Genomic DNA, 14062 nt, shown 5'->3' with positions numbered 1-14062 from the left:
AGGGAGGGCCAATGCTGTTAATACCAGAGGCATAGGCAGGGCTGAGCGCGGCGTCTGCATTATGGTGCGTGATATGCCATATAGGAGGAAAACACACCACAAATAATTGTCATCTGTTGCAGAAGTATACGCAGACGTCCCAACAATTGTTTTATAATTTCTGCAGGTCAGTAGGCCATGACGAATGCACGTACCAAAGCTATGAACTAATGAAGGATTGGACTTCTTCCTATAGGGTGCAGACCGAAATGCGAGCCCCTGACCCAAATGTAGGGATGGTGCAAGCTAGATTTCAGGGGCGCGGTCGAGGTCGAGGTGGAATGGGACCAGGAAGGGGTCGCAGCCAGATAATTTGTTACAATTGCGGAGGGCCAAGGCATTATGCCCGCGATTGTACGAACCTGACTAGGATATCATGTTGGTATTGTAATCAGTTTGATCATGAGGTAGAAGATTTCCCTTTGCTGATAGCGAAGATGCACGAAAAGGGGGTACTCCAGCCCCCTTTAACCCAGAATTTACAAATGATGAGGTCTGAACTGCGCAAAGAAGACCCAAATGTAAACATGATGCTCAGGAGCAGTATGACCACGGGAGATGATAAAGGGAAGCAGCCAGAAGAAAGCGCGTGGGTTCACAAGGCTCCTATAAAGGAACCCGAGTTTGACTTAGAACGTGCAAAGGAGACATTCATGGAAGCTAAGAAGAGCTTCATGGAGGCCTCCACTTCAGGTAGTAAGGATCAACTAGAACCAGGGATGGATCCTTCAATGCTCACTACCTTTCTGGAGACATGCATGAAACTGCTGCGCGACAGCAAGGTAATCAAAGGACTACATGAACTTATCACTAGGTGTGCGGGGTTAGGAGAACTGTGCATGGTCCAGAAACTTGGAAAGCATGCATTGCGCATAGGAAGGGAGATGAGGTTGACTACGCAAATAGGCGAGTACGAAATGGATCAGGTAATCCTAGATCTGGGTTCAGATGCGAATGTACTACCAAATAAAACATGGGAACGCATGGGTAGACCTGCATTACAATGGTCTCCTATTCAGTTACGAATGGCAAACCAACAGAAGATTTTTCCCATGGGAAGATTGCAAGGGGTGACAGTTGATATTGAAGGTGCGAGTGCGCAGGCGGATTTTGAAGTGATAGAGATTGTCGATGACAACAATCCCTATCCCGCGCTACTAGGAATAGACTAGGCTATCGATATGAATGGAGTCATAAATCTGAAGAAGTGCAAAATGATCTTTGAGAAAAATTCACTACACGTAGTAGTACCGCTGGATCCAGCCAAAGGAGCGCGATACACTGAACCGGTGTGCGACAATGATAGTAATGATGATCTCGACTATATCTACAAGATAACAACATAAGGAGAGGATTGGATGAATCCGACTGCAGATGGAAGGATTTCGTGGGAGCGCGAAAACTCCTGCACCTCGAATTCAAACGAAGAGATAGAGCGATGGCAAAATCAGTTGCACAAAGTAACAACACTGAACTGCAACATGATGATCAGGTCATTGTGTTGCGTAACAATAGATGTAAGGGAGCTGTCGACATATGATGGATTTTCAGCAGTGGATGAATTTCTGAGCAAATTCTAAAGTGCAGTACCAGAACAGCAGTGGCTCGATGCGCTGAAGTGGGTACTGCGTGCAAAACCCACACGATGGTGGGATACACATCAATGAAATTTTGAGGATTGGCGCGGATGCAGAAGGATGATGTGGCTACATTTTGGAAAACCACAAATATGACTAGTAGACAAATATGACGAATGACATGATCCACGCACGCACCTCGCAAAATCGACCAAGGTCTACAGGGGAAAGCCCTAGCCTGAATGGGTACACTTATTCTACCATACCCTAGACGTCATGCCCATGAATTATTATACAAAGACAGAGCTCTGCCATGGTATGGGTGAATGGGATGTCTTACGCGAGGGATTCTTGTTAATGTTCACATTTGAAGATTGTTGGTCGGATACTGTTGACAATGCGCTACAAGCAGTAAAAGCCGCTATCTTCAAAATACCACAGGAACCAATGGGAGTACTTCAGCCAGACTGGGCGACACAGTTAAGCGGCGCATTGGAGTGTTATAACGTAAATGTTGAAGAGGATGATGAGGACCCACGGAACATTAACATTCCAGAAATGGAAGGCTCTCACAAGATTTGCGAACCATCACTTGAAGACCCCGACATCACCGTGCCATTAAAGACAAAGCAGGTCAACATTGGAATGGAGGCAAAGCTGAAGTACGCAACGCTGGGGGACTATTGGGATGATGCCACGGTCGATAAAGTCGTTGAGCTACTCCGCGAATACCAAGACTTGTTCCCAACTAAAATTACGGACTTAAAAGGGATCATGGGCGATTTAGGGATGATGAAGATCACCCTGAAACCTGACACAAAGCCAGTTAAGTAGCGGCCATACTGCTTGAACCCGAAATACAAAGAAAAGGTCTGCGATGAATTAGACAAAATGCTCACAACCAGAATTATTGAACCAGTGGAAGAATCCAACTAGGTGAGTCCTATGGTAGTACAGGAGAAAAAACAGAAGGGCGAAATAAGAATATGTGTGGACCTCAGGAAGCTGAACAACGCCTGTGTACACGATCCATTCCCAACACCATTTACAGATGAAGTACTGGAGAATGTTGGTGGTCAGGAAGCATACTTTCACGGATGGGTTCTCAGGGTACCATCAAATCAAGATCGCGCCAGAAGATAGGAGCAAGACGACCTTCGCAACAGAATGGGGCTGCTTTCAATACACCGTGATGTCGTTTGGACTAAAGAATGCACCAGCTATATTTTCGCGCATCATGGTAGCTGCATTCAAGGAATACATCCACAAGTTTTTGGAGGTCTATCTGGATGACTGGACTGTTTTTGGATTAGTTAAGCACCATGTAGCAAGCTTACGTTTGATGCTGGATACTTTCCGCCAGCACTAGATTGCACTGAACCTGAAGAAGTGCACATTCCTCGTTCCCTTTGGAAACCTACTGGGACATGTGGTCTGCAAAAAAGGACTGATGGTGGACCCTGCGAAGATCGTTGTTATCCTAAATTTGGAAGCATCGTGAAGTGTTAAACAACTGCATGCTACCTTGGGACACACTAGATACTATAGGAAGTTCATCAAAAGTTATGCCCAAATAACCGCACCAATGGAAAAGCTATTAAAAAAAGATGTTACATATTGCTAGAATGATGATTGCATGAAGAGTTTGGATGTCCTGAAGGGGAAACTGGCCTCCACACCAATCCTGGTCTTCCCGAAATGGGATGTGGAATTTCATGTACATGTTGATGCGTCGTGTATCGTGTTGGGAGCCATACTCACACAGGAAGGCGCGGAGGGTGTAGATCACCTGATCACATTTGCAAGTTGAAGATTGTCCAAAGTATAAAAGAACTACTCTACCACTGAGTAGGAGGGGTTGGCAATGGTGTACGCACTCCAAAAATACCAACACTATTTACTGGAAGGACATTTCAAGATGTATACCAATCATTCCGCGTTGAAATACTTGGTGAAAAAGCCTGTGTTGGGGGGCCACATATGTAGATGGCTTTTACTGTTTCAAGAATATGATTTTGAGGTCATAGTCAAGTCGGGACGCTTAAACGCGGGACCAGATCACTTGTCACGAATTAAGACGGGCAAGGAACCAACAAATTTGGAGGAGGGACTACCTGATGCACAACTCTTTGTAGTGCGCGTCGCGGACGAACACTTTGAAGATATAATACATTTTCTAACAATAGGGACTATGCCGAAGGAGTACTCAATCCAACAGAAGAAGGAATTGGTGGTGTGCACAGTGAACTTTTCTGTCATTGTGGGGCACCTCTACAAGATGGGAAACGATGAGATATTGTGAAGATACGTACCTGAATTAGTACGAGGTCAGATCCTCACAGAAGCACATGGGGGCACTACAGGAGGACACTATGCAGGACGTGTAACCACACAAAAGATTATTTGCACAGGATTATGGTGGCCGACCCTGCACCAGGATTTGAAAGTACACTGTAAGGCCTGCGATATATGTCAAAGGATGAGAAAACCGTCACGGAGGGACAAGATGCCACTAAATCCCCAAATGACGCTGCAGTCATTTGAGAAATAGGCGATTGACTTCGTGGGCCCGATCAAACCTCAGGGAAAGACAGGTGCGTGCTACATCATCACCGCGACGAAATACCTGACATGATGGGCGGAAGCACAGCTAGTCAAGGACTGCACGACCGCTATGGCTGCAAAGTTTTTGTTCGAAAACGTGTTGACACGATTTGGCTGTCCAAAAATCTTAATGAGCGATCGCGGAACACATTTCTTGAATGAAACCATTAGCGCACTCACAGAAGAGTTCCAGGTGTATCATCAGAAAAGTACACCGTACCACCCACAGGCCAATGGAACAGTAGAGGCATTCAATAAAATACTAGAGACTGCACTGACCAAAGTATGTAACGCGTAGTGGAACGACTGGGACCTGCGCGTACCTGCTGTGTTATGGGCGTACAGGACAACGTGCAAGAAATTGACGGGACAGACACCATTCCAGTTGGTCTATGGTACGGAAGTAGTCATGCTAATGGAATACATCGTACCTAGTCTACGAATAACAACGCTTAAAGGCATGACGGACCGCGAAGCTCTGGAAGAAAGGCTCGTGCAATCAGAAGAACTCTAGGAAGAATAGTTTCTGAATGGATTTCATCAATAGGTACAAAAGCAACGTGAAAAGGCCTGGCACGACCGCCATATCAAGTTACGCACCTTCAAGGTAAATGACTTAGTGCTACTGTATGATAGTAAGTTTGAAAAATTTCTGGAAAAATTCAGAATGCACTAGCTGGGACCATACATGGTAAAGGAGGTCACAGACGGAGGAGCGTTCCAGCTAGTCAAACTTAATGGAGAACCCTTCCCCAGAAAAGTAAATGGCAGTCGCCTGAAGCCCTACATGGGTGGGCCGACTATCTGACTAACCAGCCAAAGCGCAGTCTTCGCGACCTGAGGAGCCGGACAAAGCCATGGGACTATAAACACATGCACCAGAAGTCGATACTAAAGAAAGGACATGATTCAGACATAGATGACTCAGAAGCAAGAATACAACAGGTCTACCAAACAACAGAATAGGGTGCCGCAAACCTCTGGGCAGTACATGCACAGTTGGAGGGGCTCCGTGCCAAGATCGCTGCACCAGCAAAGTGACTCGGGACGAGTCACGATGATTATGTTGGGGGCCTATTGGGCATGGAATCCCTCCACAGCATGTTCTGGGGCTCAAAGCCCAAGTTTTGGTCAAAGGTTTTGTAAGACTCCGCGAATTGCAGGCGCGAAGCGTGAAGTAGAGGTTAAGTCATAGGGCTGTCCGCCCTAAAGTAATGTAATGTAATGTAAAGTCATGTTGGCCTACCCATGGTCCACGAACCATGGGATTGTATAAATAGAGCGAGGCTCTAAGTTGAAAAGATAGTAGATGATAGAGTGAGTAGTGAAGGAATGGTTCAAGCTTAGAGTAGGATTCTAAGTGTATTGGGTCGTAGTAGTAGGAAGAGGCTCTGTAGCTGAGTGCGCAGAGGCCTAGTAGAGTTCGCAGCTGAGTGCGCGGACCCCTGCAGCTGAGTGCGCAGGGTGGTGTCGAGTTTGTAATCGGGATTGAAGATTAATAAAGAGAAGTTGATTCTTATTTCTGTGTATTTGTTGTGCATTATCTTCTTTATGTTTATATTAGTTTATGTATCACGCACACTGATATGATTGCTGAATATGCTGTAATAACCATAAATCTTACACACACAAGTTAAGTAATCAGTTAATTAGCAAGGAACTTGGGTATGATATGGGTTGCACTCCGAGCAAGGCTGTGCGGAAACAATAGCACGAGTTGTGAAGAAATAACAAGTGTGCACAGTGATGGGTCGGACCGCGAGCCTCCAGAAGCCCATCAGACATCCCCAGGGTGCAGAAACCTGGTTCTAGCACCCTCCCATATTACTTCGGGTGAGACCTCAGTCTGCGCTCCGCGGACTGTTGCTGAAAGGGCTAGTAGTACTGGGATTTGCTTGGCTAAATCACCTCTGAACCTGGGTCAGTCCCATACAAGCCAACAAGCACCCTAAAGAACATAAGAGAATTGAGGAAAATCACTTATGATATTCATACTTTGGGATGCACATTTGAAATGGTTGATGCCATTATTTTCATTTTTTCCCATTTCTTGCAATTTAGACTCTTGTGCTATGGTGAGGGTCAAAGCTTTGGAAGCTTTTGCTACTCTTTCCTTATCCCAGTTCCTAAAATAAACTTCATTTAGGTCTCTTTGACATATTGATTTCAACCATGTAAGTCATTTGATTTCAATCCACACCTACTAGTGAGAGAACACTAAAGAAAGAGATATATGTTTTCTTTCAAATCTAATGCACATAACATCTCATCTTGTATAGCCCTCATAGCTTCTTTTTTGAAGTAATTCAATTGAGTATATCGTAAGTAATTGGGAGGGTCTAATTGACATGACTATATATGGTTATCCTAAACTATGTTGTTGTACTATGTACCTTTTTTAAATAAATCCTAAATTAAAACTCTATTATTATAAGCAAAAGCCATATAAAAGATATAATGCTTTCCACCACCCAAATTTTTAATAGCAAAAATATTATAATCTAAACTTAATTCATAATAGATTGAATTTACAAACTAATTTATATTTATTTAATTCTAAATTTATTATCTATTAACAAAAAAATTCAAACTTTTCAAATTGTTTTTTAATTCAAACTTTTAAAATTAAACATTTATAAAAGATAAATATAGATATTACATTTCTATAAATTTAATTTGATTTTAAGTTACAATATATGTTATTATTAATATATAAAAAGAAAGTGGAAATTAGTGAAACAAGAGTCCCCTTATAAAAGGTGGCTAGCCTTTTAACACTAGTGAGAATTTAAACTTAATTCATAGTAGATTGAAGAAATTACAGACTAATTTATTTAAATAAACTAATTATATTTATTTAATTCTAAACTTATCATCTATTAAAAAAATCAAAATTTTTAAATTGAAACATTTTTAAAATATAAATATAAATATAAATGTTGGCTAGCCTTGGTGAGAGTCTTTTCACAGGTTCAAATTTAAACATATAAAATGCAAAACCTACCTTACAACGATCTAATCAAAACACCTCAACCAACAATCCACAAGATACATCCTTGACCGCTTTTAAAAAAATTATTTTTCTCTATTTACCTCGTTGCAACACATCTAATAAAATTTCATGGACCACTGATAATATAAAATTGAATGGCGACAGATATTGCGCATTCCAACCGCAATGTAATATATATATGGGCCATAATTTCTTTTCGAGGGCATGGTGGGAATGGACGGACAGACATCCTTGTCTTCCATCACACTTTTCCACCAAACTCTACGGAAATGGAAAAGGTGTGGCATGAACATGGAGGCACAGGTGTTGCCCCTCTCTTTTCATTAAAAACTCATTTATAGAACACATATCCATTGTGTCTCTGATCACTCGAGAGCCCTGCTTTCATCATTCTACACCCATGGCTGCGATCTCAGTTTTCTCTCCTTTCCTCTTCATGCCTTCTGTGCTCATATTGCTGTTCCTTTCTAGCATTAATGGATTAAGTCATCTGGCGCCTGAAACCACTGATCCATTGAATGTGAGTCACTTCTTCAATCTCCATCCAAATGCAACGTCCAGCCATGGCGAGGGCCATGGATTTCCACTTTTCTCCCCAACTACGTCCACTGCTGTTACTTGGCCTTCATTTCTCATAAATGCTCTCAGTAAAACAGTGAAGAACCAGGCCAACGCGAATCTTTCAGTGTCCAAGGCTGCAGCCACGGCTAGAGTGACCTTTCGCTACAGCGGCCCTGCTCTCATGGTGGAAGCCATGGTGGGAACTCCTCCCCAGAAGCAACGCATGGTGTTGGACACAGGCAGCGAGCTCTCCTGGCTCCATTGTTCGAAAACCCCTGCATTCGATCATACTCTCTCTTCTTCCTACAAGGCAGTACCCTGCAAATCCCCCGTCTGCACTAAAAAAACCGCGGACTTTCCCCTTCCAGCCAGCTGCGACGCCAAACGTCTCTGTCATTTCACGTGCGCATACGCTGATAGCACGGACGTGGAGGGAAACCTCGCCAGCGATGTGGTTAGCCTTCTGCCTTCGAACACAAGGGCAACTGCTCTCCGAATTCCCGGCTTGGTGCTCGGTTGCGCCTCCTCGGCCCTGGCGGGCACGCCGGCTTTGATGGGTCTCAACCGTGGGGCTTTATCCTTCGTTTCTCAACTGCAAACCCTCAATATTCCGCCCAAATTCTCATACTGTATCGCCGATCGTTTCCATTCTCCGGATTCTCCAGGACTCCTTTACTTCGGAAATTCTCCTTTTGCCAAATATTTGCACTACACGCAGCTCTTCACAATAGCACTTCCGCTACCGTATTTCAACAGAGCGGCCTACAGCGTTAGGTTAGAGAGCATCAAGGTTGGAAACAAGCTTCTCCCCATCCCCAAGTCCGTGTTCCTGCCAGACCACACGGGCGCAGGTCAGACCATGATCGACTCCGGAACTCAGTTCACATTTCTTGTGGGGGAGGCGTATAATCAGCTGAAGCGGGAGTTTGCGCGGCAGAACCGCGGGCTCCTAATGAAACCCATGGGCGAAAATTTTGTGTTCCAGGGAGCTATGGATCTCTGCTACCAGCGACCCGTCCGTGCGCCATTTTCGCAGCTGCTGAGCACCGTGACGCTGACGTTTGATTCTGCAGAGATCACGCTAGAAGGTCATCAGCTCCTCTATCAAGTACCCAGAAGATATGCTGGAAATGGTGTTGCAAAGGGCCGGGCAATCTACTGTTTCACATTCGGAAATTCAGATTTGGTGCCGGTTGAGGCCAATATTATCGGCAATCACCATCAGCAGAATCTGTGGGTAGAATATGATCTTCAGAACTCTCGCATTGGCTTTGCAAGAGCTCGCTGCAGGATCAACTGACCGTAAGATTCACTGCTTACCAGTATTGTTGTATGACGCCATTTTGAATATACCATACTACTGTTTTCTCCAGATGTTTGTATTAATATGAATAGTTATTGGGTATTACAATGTCTAATCTCGGCTCTGCAACTCTCTTCAGGTTTACCAAATTTAACACAATCGTCGTTATGATTTTAATTAGTTATCTGATTTTTAGGTATCTAATCTTAAAAATATTACACGCAACATTTTGAAGAAAATCTCGCTTATTAGCGGTTTACGATAAGAACAGATATTTTTTGGAACCACAATGACAGAAGAACAAAGGCACTATCAAAATTTGAAAGGCAGCTGACCTTGTTTCAATCCCTGGATCTAATTTCTTTGCCTTTTAGGGTTAGTCACTAGAGCAACTGTTCATGTCCATGATATGTCGTGCAAGACTACCTAATCAGTCGTTGTTGATAGGTTAGTCTCTGACTCGAAGGTCACAGTTCTCTGACCTGAGAAACGTATATGACTCGGAGGTCACAGTTGGCTGACATGAGAAATGTATAGGAGTTGTCTATAATGCGACTTTTTGAGATTCCGGTGATGGAATCCGGCGGAAGAAATTGCGACGAAATCATGATTTGTTGCAGTTAAAATGGTTTTTTAACTGCATATTCGGATTCAGCACCCTGAAAAACCCCTGGGACGCTTTCATTGTGCAGAAACTAGTTATCAAACTTCGATTTCAATAAATTACTGCCGGATTTTCATCGGAAAAAATCGCCAGAAAAGCTTTCAAAAAGTCGCGTTAAAGACTACGGCAAATGTATATTTGGTGGGTGGTTGAGCACAAAGCTGGAATCACATAGTATTTTAATGCTTTGCTACCTTTTGGTCTAAAATCTAATATTTTAATATATTGCTTATTAATTACCTATTTAATAAATAATAAATCAAGCATTAATAATGCGTAAATTTAATAAATGATCAATTATGGATTAATAATACATAAATTTGAAGTACAAGATATTTTAATATTTTGTATTCAGATATTTAATGTTACGTAATTTATTAGTTTTTTCAAGAGAATTCTTCTGCTAAATTACATTTAGTGTTTTTGGTTTACACTCTGTGTGGGGTTCATCATGAAGATTTAGACGAATGTCGAAATTACAAAAATGCATAAATTTGCATTTGGGTAAAATTATTAATTGTTAACGGTTAATTAAGTATATATATTTTAATGACACAATATTATATATTTAAAATATTATATATATATATTAAATTTTATTTTAATATTTTTTTACTTAAAATTTTATAATATAAATTAACTAGATTTAATGGTATAAATGTGATATAACGTAATTTGTAATATAATGTTTGTAGATTTTTTTGCTAGAATTTGGTAAAAGAAAAATAAAAAATCAGAATACTGGAATTGTTTTTAGTGAAAATGGATTTAACATTATCAATAACTCTTAAGACACCCTAAATCTTTAAGTTTGAGAATTATAACTTAGATTTTCAAAAATTTCTATCAGATTTTGTCATAATTTGACTGGAATTTCCATTATTTTTTCTGTTAATCTATAGGTAATTATTACACTTCTAAAATTTACAAATATTATTTTAAAAAATATTAAAAATATTAATAACAAAAAATATTATCATAATAATATGGTTTTTTTTAATTAAATTAATACTTAGATAAAAAAAATTATTATATTTTGAAATATAATATAATATATATTTTGAACCATATTTCGCTACGTTAATAAAGGATGTAAGCTCAGTAAACACTTTAATAAAAAAGTGATGTTTTTCTTTCTATGGAAAAGAATAATATATTAATAAGTAGAGTTATAAAATTTTATATAAATAATAAGCATAACTTTTTATAAAGATTAAAAATTATTGAATTTTTTATTACATGTAATATATTAATTATAAAAGATGATGTAATATATTAATTATTAAAGATGATAAAAGACGATTTTTAATATAAATCACTATTTATAATTAGGATTATTTTTGTCAAGTATAAAGTTAAGTAAGATTTTTAAATAGATTTATGAAGAAATGTTTTCATGTTCTCATATTAAACAATTTCAAGGTTGATTACATCGTTAATTTGGGGTCAAGGTTAAATCAAGGTGAACTTTGGTGGTAGGAGCAAAGGCCCCCCTTGTTAATAGTTAATCAAAAGATCATAAATCAAAGTTAAGTAATATTTATTCATGGTTTAACGTAACATTTGGATGCTTTATAAATTTTAGTTTTTATTAGGTCAGCATTGGCAAATGTATAAGTGGAATACTATGGATATTATAACATTTTGTTCAAAATTTTATAAATAGTCATTCCAATCATATCCACTGGTTTCAACTTACTTATATAGATTATGTATCTAAACTAAATTTTTAAATCACTATAAATGTTCTCAAATCTTGTTATATATATATATATATATAATGAATTAATAGATAATGTTCTCAAGTCTTGTTTTATATATATATATATATATATATATATATATTTATTAATGAATTAATAAATTATCTATTTAAGAAAAAAAATTATATATATAAATGAAAATAGTATATTTATTAATTTTTACCTTATTTTTTATAAAATATTAATTTAAATTTGATTTTATTTAAACAATTAATTTTTTTATATTTGAATTTTTAAAATATTTGAAATTAAAAAAACAATAATAAAAAATCTATATTAAAAGAGATTAATCTATTTGTCCTTTACATTTTTATTCATATAAACCCAATATTAAACAAGGGCTATATAATAATTAGTACTTGTGGCTTAGTTTAAATATAGCTTAATTAAACTAAAAAATAATAAAGACAAAGACATAAAGATTTATTTATGTAAAATTTTGTTATTATTAATATAAAATCTGGCACAAATTTACAAAAAAAAATAATAAAGACATAAAAGATTCATCACAAAAATAAAACAACGAATAAATATTGCATTGTTGAATGCCATCCCCAAAAATTAAGAAATATATATATATATATATACATAGTAGCTAGTACCTACTGCGTAGCTTAAATAAAGCTTAATTAAATTTTAAAAACAATAAAATTTCATCACAAAAATAAAACAATTAATAAAATATTGTATTGTTGAAAACCATCGCCGAAAATTAAGAAATATGATTAACATATATGTGTGTTGGTGATGGTTTTCAACAATACAATATTTTATTAATTGTTTTATTTTTGTGATGAAATTTTATAATTAAAATTATTAAAATATTTTTAATATAATAATAAGTCATCTTAAATTGAAAAAATTAAAAGTCATGAAAATGGAAATAATAGAAGAACGAACAAAAAGTTAAATAAAAAGGAAATAAAACAAAAAAGAAAACATTAATCACTAATAGAAATGGAAGTTACCAAACACCCCATAATAAAATCTCAACTAATCACTTTACAAATAAACAAATTTAAATAATAAAAAAATTAGTAAAAATTGAATTCTTAATGTTAATTGAATAGCTAATACCATGCCATAGGTGATCTGGGATGGGTGACCTCCTTGGAAGTCCTGGTTACCCAGTGCAAGCCCCAAAAGTGATGATTGACGCTATGTGATTTATTTCACCAGTTTCAATCCCACTTCCACTTCTTCACCCCTGTGAGCATCACCGATGCAATGAGGGCTAAGTTAACTATTCAAATCATGAGAAATTAGTCACTTACGACTACCTCTCATGGAAATGGTCATATGTGAATGACTTACTTAACGCAGTTGAATCCCAAAAATGATATCTAATATAATGCACTGGTTAAACCCCCTATACTTAAATTCAAAAAGAGTGAAGGGACCTCTACTTGAATGGTTCATGAGACACAATACTTGCTAAGGTTTTGCAAATGGGGTAGCAAGCTAAGTGGGCTTGATTGTGGGCAAAACTCCACAGTTAAGCGCGTTTGAGCCAGAGGGGATCTGGGATGTCTTGGGGAAGTGATGATTGATGCTATGTGATTTATTTCACCAGTTTCAATTTCACTTCTTCACCCCTGTGAGCATCACCTGATGCAATGAGTGCTAAATGAACTATTCAAATCATGAGAAATTAGTCACTTACGACTATTTCTCATGAAAATGTTCATACGTGAATGACTTAATCAACACAGTGGAATCCCAAAAATGATATCTAATATAATGCACTGTCTAAACCCCCTATACTTAAAAAATATTTTATTAAAAAAAATCATAAAAAATTATTAAAAACAAAAAATATAAAAATATATACATAAAAATTGATTTATAATTCGGCCTGGAGTATGCCGTAAAACTGCTTCTGCTTGGCTAAGAGCTCGTCTTCCTCGGACGTAAGGAAACAGGTTAACGGCCCAAGACCCAGAGGCATCTGGCAGGAGTGAAAGCCTGCTCCCTTACGGACCACCAGCGGGTTATTACAGGTGGCGTGGTTTTCCTTGATAACAGTGATGAGTCAAACCGACATTAGCGGATAGCAGCCAGAGATGGCTGTCCTCACTGTTGGTTTGACACCTGAGTTTGATAGGTTTTGCCACCTTCGGAAAAAAAAAAAAAAATGATTTATAATTTATTAAAAATATTTATAAAGTATAAATTAATTAATCTATGTGCAGTTAATATTTATCATGTTTGTATAAATTTATATGAAGAGATTGATTGTAAAAATTACCTATATGAAAAATAATTTATTTATATATATAAAAAATAAAATAAGTATTTTTATAAATTTATATTTTAGATAGATAATTTATTCAAAATAAATAAATAAATAATATATATAATTTTGTTTCAACTTTATTTTTAGAAAATCGAATTATCCACGGTTAAAGTTGGTATTTTAATTATGGAATCAGAGAACAGAACCAATAAAATGGCAAAGTCAAAATCAAGATTCCATTATAAAATACATTTACTTTAATAATTTTGTTTTAACTTTATTTTTAGAAAATTATATATTCA

The 14062-nt window shown here is 37.8% G+C and overlaps 1 pseudogene; it reads left to right on the top strand.

The window, feature by feature from the left end:
• The first annotated feature begins 7437 nt into the window (after positions 1-7437).
• LOC149236215 (aspartic proteinase PCS1 pseudogene) lies at positions 7438-9212 on the top strand (annotated as a pseudogene).
• The last annotated feature ends 4850 nt before the right edge of the window (positions 9213-14062 follow it).

Source organism: Pinus tabuliformis, chromosome 8 (assembly GCF_031772625.1).
Source record: "Pinus tabuliformis cultivar Carrire ecotype Pingquan chromosome 8, CPIR1, whole genome shotgun sequence".
Classification (NCBI taxonomy): domain Eukaryota; kingdom Viridiplantae; phylum Streptophyta; class Pinopsida; order Pinales; family Pinaceae; genus Pinus; species Pinus tabuliformis.
Note: the sequence above shows the minus strand (reverse complement) of the source record. Positions and strands in the feature narration are given on the sequence as shown.